Consider the following 8,107-nt stretch of genomic DNA (forward strand, 5'->3'; position numbering starts at 1 on the left):
GATGGATATCCAGAAAGTTCAAATGAAGCTAGCTGGGCAACTATGTCAGATAACTGAATCATGTTTGAACTTTTACCTTGGAATGAACTGAATAGCATTCTCTGCACCATCACCTGTATTCAGTGATAATATTAGTAATAATAATAATAATAATAATAATAATAATAATGTTTTGTTTTAACAGATAATAATAATGTTTAGTTAGAACTGAACCCTAGGTGTATTGGCTTTACTGTAGGAACTTAAAATGAGTATTGTGTGAAAACCTACATTTAAACAGTGCAATTCACAACTTTTTGTGTTCATCCTCAAACAGAAAGGTGTTTGAAATACAGTGTTAGTTATGACTATTATTCAGAATTCCTTCTAAATATTTTATTTCTCTTCTATTTCTTCTTTGAATATATGTACATATACGTTAAAAATATAAAATTTTATTTGTTATAATATTCCAATTCCAAATTATTATTGTTTAATATAGAAATGCTACTTATTTTTCCCACATTGCTTTTAAGTAATGCAATACAATTAGACAATGTCATCTCAGTTTCAAATAGTAACAGCAAGGTAATCTACTAGATTATTCAGAGCCTGCAGTATCTCAAGTATAATCTACTGTTTGATTACCTAAAAAAGAATATTCCAAAGTTTTATGAGACAATGCTGTGCAATGTTAATAAATGCAACCGAACTGACTTCCAGGTTCTATTTCTTTATAATATTTTATGGAATAAAAGCAAGGGCAAAGCACTACAATGAAAACATTTTTTAATAAATTCTATTATTCTTACATTATTTTATCAATAACAGTTATGGATATGAAAACTGATATTGGAAATCTACTTTAGAAAACAAACAAACAAACAACAAACAAACAAACAAAAAAACCCTCTTGCAATCTAGCATTCAATTTATGAAAAGTTGAGCTTATCTCTTTGTCACATGTACAATTTACTGAATCTATATAAAATAAGCTTCCTCCCATTGGAAATAATGTTAAACTTCTGTACCAGGCAATGCACTTTAAAAAGTTCTCAAAAATCCATTTTAAAAGGGTAGCATATTCATAACATGAGCCAGAGATGTTCTCTTCTATCTGAAGATTATCTGTCCAGGAAATTGAAAGTTCTCTGTTCAGAGACATCTTGTTTATTTTCCCGTACATTCATTTTAATGCTTTTTTTTTTTTTTTTTTCCTCCTTCTTTCCTTAGCATTGGTAAAGGACAAGACGTAGGCTGTTGCTAGTCAGCAACATAAATAAAAGTAAAGAGAGGCCAAAGATAGCCTCCATAAGGCTAACTTGATTTATTCCATTCAGGCATTTTTTCCATATGGTTTATTCTATGGTTTGCTCTTTTCTTGCACTGGCTTTCCATATGGCAGTGCCTCTTTCCAAAACTTGTTCCCATCTCTCATTAGCATCCTAGATTTTTGAAAAATGAATGAAAACATGGGTCTACCATTAAAATATTTGTAATTTTGAAGTTGAGGATACTGGAACTGATGAAACTATTTATATCACACCCTGAATTATAATTTAAAATTAATTTAAATTTGTTCTCATTCTCTGTCATCAGATTACAAAATTGTTAATTCAAATGTTCAAACTCAGATGTGGACAAGATTAAAATGACATCTGAAGAAGGTTCATTTGTAGGAATAAATAAGTCACAAGGATAGATACAGTAAAGAAAACCATCCAGTTGTACATGTTCATCACAGAATATGGCTCTGTGTATTTCTACAGTCCTTTATTTACTTCCTTTTCTTTCTGAAATTTCTGTTAGATTTGCTACTGCAAAGTCTTTGTTTTGTATTTTTGGAACTTGGATTAACCTGCCATTCTGCCTGAAAGAATACAAAATCTCAGCATGACAACTTGTTATTTATTTCATATTAAATTTCTCAGACATTTTATGTCATCACACACGTGCCTACCATGTTCTTGTTAAACTTTGTGATCACAGTGTTTATCACACTTGTCATTGTTCTACCTTTTTTTCCCATTTCTTTTTACACTTAAACATGATTTTAAGTTGTTGTTGTCAGTGAGGACGACTCTGATAGTAATGCCTCCTATTTTCTTATGTTGGCCCACTGTGTCAGAAATGAATATTGGTGGTAGTATGGTATGGCAGTATCTGCCCTCCAGGATTCTTTGCAGCTTGCTGCAGTGCAATAGATGGCAGCGGAAGGGCAGTTTGACAAAATGGCATCTGACATAGAAGTATGTGTGAAGCAAGTGCAAGAGCATATAACTCAATTCCTCCATGTAAAAAAAATTAAACCCATTGATATTCATTGAATCTTAATGAATGTTTATGGAGACCAAATAGTGAATGAGAGCACAGTGAGGTAGTGAGTGGTGTGTTTCAGCCGTGGTGGCAGGGACATGAATGACAAACCAATCAGTGCAGATTTTTACAAGCAGGTTCTTGTACATCACTGGAGAAGATACATAACTAATGGTGGTGACTATGTTGAAAAACAGTGTTTTTCTCTATTAGATAATGTTATTGTGCTCTTTATATCTGTTGTAGTTTCCATGTAAATAAATATTTTTTTCTGATTTGAATACACAACATATTTCTTCAAAACTCTATTGGTTTGTATTTATTTCAGTAATATATTAATTTTTTACTTAGTATGAGGAACATCTCTTACCTATCTATTTATTTTGTTGTCCATGTCAGAGCACAAATTAAATATTAAATTTGATTCTTTAATAGATGAAATAAAAAAATATTCACTAAGACCTGCAAAGAGAATATCCAACGTAAGATGAAAACAATGTAAAAAAAATATATATATATATATATAACTGACTGTAATAATGAAACAAACAAAAAATTCTCTGTCTTTTTTTTATTATTATTTTTATTAATTAATTAATTTATTTTTTATTGTGAGCCTCCTGTGAACTTTGTAGATGCAATCAGATTGCTAGGATTCAACTTTAAAAGAAAACAAATGCACTGCAACTTGAAAATTCTCTCTGAAACATAATCAGTATAGCAGCTGTGACTGTGAAGAAAAAAGAATTAAAATAAATAAATAAAGAGAATTCCAAGTATTTTGAGGTTTTAATATTATTAAATTGGCCACAGTAATCGCTTTGTCTCTCCTAGCTGTAAATAAATTAAATTAATGAAGCTGCTGCACATACTAAGCTGTTCTTTTTGGAATCAGGACAGATGAGATGAACTTTGTAAAACATGTCCTTGTGATAAAATCAAAGATCACTCCCATGCCAGTTGGATTTATTCTTCTGAATACAAAAATACATGATATATAGAAAGAAGCATTATTATCCTAATGACTTGCTAATTGATTAAACTATTTGCTCAGGTATAAAACACTTACTTTAACACAGGATCAATCACATTGCTTGTGTTCAGTAATTGCAGCTAATTTTTCTTTTGTAAAATTTATAATACTACTCAATTTCAGATTATCTATAATTATTTAAACCTTAAGGATAAATTATACTATTCATTATTTTTTATATAATATGGACAAATAACTGACTGATACTGATATATGTATAATAGAATGTCAATAATACTTTATTTTCAAATTGTATTATCCTTCAAGTTAAATTCATCATTTGAAACATTGTAGAGTCATTTTTAAATTCATTTAAATTCAAATGGATCATGCTAAATTTCATGTATAAGAGACACCTTTTCTAGTGAGTAACGCAGACAGGATGGTAACTGTGAACAAGAAGGCGGCTGAAGTACACAATAACACTTTGTCTTTGTGTTCCCTTGTAACTACTCTTTCACACAATTCTTGAGCAGATGAATCACAAGGTGAGAACTTGGGTTACAAAGCCCCTCCCTCTGCAAGTGAAGATCATGTTCATGACCAGCTGAGGAACATAAATATCCATAAATCTATGGATTTCAATGAAAAGTATCCTAGATTTCTGATGGAATTGGCTAATGCAGTCACCAAGATACTCCCAATGACATTTGAAAAGTCATGGCAATGTCACACTCAATTCCTGAATCAAAATCAGTGATTTGTGATGTCTCTCAGGGTCTGTACTGGGAATGATGTTCATTATTATCTTGATCAATTACACTGACAGTGTAATTGATAAAGTGCATTCTCAACACGTTTGCAGATGACACCAAGCTGTGTGGTACAGTCAGCACATCTGAGGGATGAGATGCAATTCAAAAAGACCTAGACAAGCTGAAAGCAGTGGGACCAGGACATCTTTGTGAGAGCCAACAAAGCCAAGAGCAAAGTATTGTACCTAGGTCACAGCAACACTATCAGTACAAGATGGGGGAACAAAAAGATAGAGCAGAGCCCTGCTGAAAAAGACCTGGGTGTACTGGTGGATGGGAGGCTAAACACGAGCCAGTGATGGGCCCTGGCAGCCCAGAAAGCCAACTGTATCTTGAGCTGCATAAAACGAAGTGTGGCCAGCAGGTCAAGGGAGGTTATCCTGCCCCTCTATTATGTGCTGGTGAGATATCACCTAGAGTACTGCATTCAAATGTGGATCATCAGTGCAGAAGAGATAGGACCTGTTGCAGAGCATCCAAAGAAGGGCCCATAAAAATGCTCCAAGGAATGAAGAATGGATCAAAGCTTAGAGCTCTGGGTCTGCTCAGCCTGGAGAACAGAAGGCTTCTGGAGAGACCCACGTACCTCAGTACCCTATCTAGAAAACTTCCAGGGATATTGTGTCAACCACTTCCTTGAGCAGTCTGTTTCAATACCTCCCCTCTCATTTGAGAAAATTTTTTTCCTAATATTTAACCTGATCGTTACCTGGTACAAATTAAAGCCATTTCCTCTGTTTTTATTGCAAGTTATGTGTACCTCTTTTCACGTAGTTGTAGAGAACTAAAAGGTCTCTCCAGAGACCTCTCTTTCCAGACTAAGCAGTTCCCACTCTCTCATCTGCTCTTCATAAGACTTATGCTCCAGATCCCTCACCAGCTTCGTTGCTCTTCTGTGGAAATGGTCCAGAATTTTTGTCTTTCTTGTAGTTAGGGGCCCAAAACTGAACACAGTAGCTAAGATGCAGCCTCATCTCCAAAAAAAAAAAAAAAAAAAAAAAAAAAAAGTTTTTTCATGATGTTTTGGGTTTAGTATTTTTCATCACTGTTCTTCATATTAACTGATAGCTTCTAGTGAAGTGAGAACAATGGTACATGACTGCTTATAAGAATTTTTCTGATGCATTTTAGAAGGAAAAGTGAAAATAATTAAGAAATAAAGATTTTAGCCTTATAAGATGAGGAGCTGACTACAGCTGCAGCTACAGCTTTGAAATTTAAAAACTGTTATCAGTGAAAGCAAGATTTTTTTTTTTTTTTTAATTACTAAAAATCAATCATTTTGTTGTCTAAATATCTGTGATGAGGGAGATGCCATACATACTTAATGTATAATTATTACTTTTCTATTAACTGCAGTGTTAGAAGATCTAAGTTCAGAATCCATCAGCTAATTTCCTTAAAATTTCTTTTTTGTGTTACACAGAAAATCTTCTGATTCTTTTACTCTTTGGCAGTAAGCAAGTTCATCCTTCTAGTGATTTAGATACTAATATGTTTTGCATTTTTCTTCCATGACCCTTTTTCTCAACTCAGCTATTTCTTCTTCTTTCAGTCTGAAGTTGTGTTATTAGCTGAATTCATGAAATACTAGTCATCTTTTTTATAAACTTTTATGTCTTATAATTTGTATTAAAACATATTAGTGCTACTAAACTAAAATTTTCAGATATATTGGAGATGGAAAACATAAACAAAGTTGTGGTTACAAATCAAATAGAGGGAAATAGACTGTGGGAAAATATTGTCATGTAATAGTAGGAATGAATGTCTTCTTTAAGGTCAGGGTCTCCACTGATTTTTTCAGATATGGGCTTGGTTTTACCATCATCTTCCCTACTGTCATCTGACTGCTAAATATGGCCCCTACATCAGCCAGCAGTTCTGTTTCTGTACCCACAACAGAACTGGATTGGAGAACTAAAACAGACAAAGGCAGGAAAAAAAAAAAAAAAAAAAAAAAAAAAAAAGATTTCCACAGCTTTGACAGCTTCCTGTTTACACAAAGTTTCAGGATGGAAGATGCATTAAAAGGCCAAAAACAAGCTATCAGCAGAAAAACATCTTTTGTTCCAGAAATCAGTTTTTCCACTGAATACTTATAAGTGGATCTGTACCATCACTGAAAGCATTATTCTATCGTCTTTTATCTGCATTTGTTGAACATGTTGCTATTCTACCTCTCATTTTCATCACAAACCCAGAGAATCATAACTTAATTCTATTCTGTATGCTAAGATCATTTTCATTCAGAACTGAATGCAGTTGTTTAAATGCCTAAACTTATGATATAATTTGAACTTCAAACACTTGCTTCCCAACTGTATTCAGCTTGATTTTCTGCTTTTCTTTTAGATCTGGAGAGGAACTTTTGTGCTGACAGCTGGTCCATTTTTTCCACCTATATCTGTCTAATAAATGTGAACTTCTTTCTCTCTATGAGAGAAAAATCTCTTTTCAGCATTTTTATGCTCAGAGGCAGCTGAGGAGCAGCAACATTTATTGTTTAGAAGCTCGATGAAATTTAGTGATTTAATTTACTCAACAGAAAAAAAAAAAAAAAAAAAGAACGCAACAACAAACAAACAAACAAATAAAAACCACAAAATACGTCACAAATGCACCACATCTTCACTTTTGCCAGCAGTAAATATTTAAGGAATAGTTGAAGAATAAGCAGACTATCATATCCTATATAGAAATAATTGATACGGTCAAAGTTATGAGTCGGACTGGTTCTAGTATATTCATATAAACACTGTGATCTATGGGATATTTCATCAACATACTGCTTGATGAAAGTTACTTTCTCAACTTGATCTCAAGTCTTGAGCCATCCATATTAGAGATTTTTGTTTGGGATGGGGTGGAGAGAATTTGTGCATTTACCTGTACGAAAACAGAGATTTTACTTATCCTAAAGCTCTAAAACTTGGAGAACTGCTCCAAATTTTATCATGATAATTTAAATACTCTACATTGCTGACTCTTACAATATAACTGTCTAAGATTTACCTCCAAATTCCAGATGTGTATCACAATGAGAAGTGATAAGAGATGTAGCAAAATTCTGAAAATACCGCTACAGTGACAATGCTGCATTAGCACTATGCTGTGCTTTGTGTCATTGCATTTCACAATATTAGTCTTTTGTGGTACTACAACATTTTCATGGGGAAAAAAAATGTGTCTTTAAGATACTTGCTAGAAAAATGTTGCAAAGAAAAACAGAAAAAAGCCCACATAAAACCATCTCATGTAATTTGTCTATTAAAAAACAATCTGTAGACCAGTATTTAATACAATTTTCACACTCATTCAAGATGTAAGTCTATTTCAGTAGGGCAGAAATCACAAAATATTCATGAATGATTAATGCATATATTCTGTTACATTAAAAGAACAGTTGTTACATGTGAAAATCCTGCATTCGATTTCTGCATTTTATGTCAACCACAACATCCTCCCAAATTAGTTCTAATTTCAAGCAAAGAACAAAATTTATCAGAGTAATTCATGGCAGCGCAGCATTTTGTAACAAAAGATTTCAAGCAACAAGAACTCCTAACATTAACATATTTCTGTCATATTTGGAAATCAAATATCACCTTTAACATTTAACTGAATACTGACAAGAAGTTTTGTTAAATGTAATTTATCTGAAACTAATTATTTCCATGCATGGTTGCATTAATTTTGTGAATGTTGTCCAGTTTATAATTTATGAGTTAGAGCAGTTTACTATATGTTTTTAGGAATACAACACAATTTATATAACATCAGAAAACATTTCTTCAACGATACATCACCTAGAGATAAATGTATGTTGTGTCAAACAGCATTGCTTTGTTGTTGTTGTTCTCAAAGATTCTTTTATAAATACTCTAGCATATTATTCTGTCTTTAAATCATGTATCTAATATAAATAGCAGTATTGAATATAATAAACTATAATCTAAATATTTTGATGAAAGTTAGGTAGAGATTCTGTCATGCTTGATTAAGTATCAGGATGGATGAAACA

The sequence above is a fragment of the Phasianus colchicus genome, chromosome 1 (assembly GCF_987193195.1).
Source record: "Phasianus colchicus chromosome 1, bPhaCol1.hap1.1, whole genome shotgun sequence".
NCBI lineage: Eukaryota > Metazoa > Chordata > Aves > Galliformes > Phasianidae > Phasianus > Phasianus colchicus.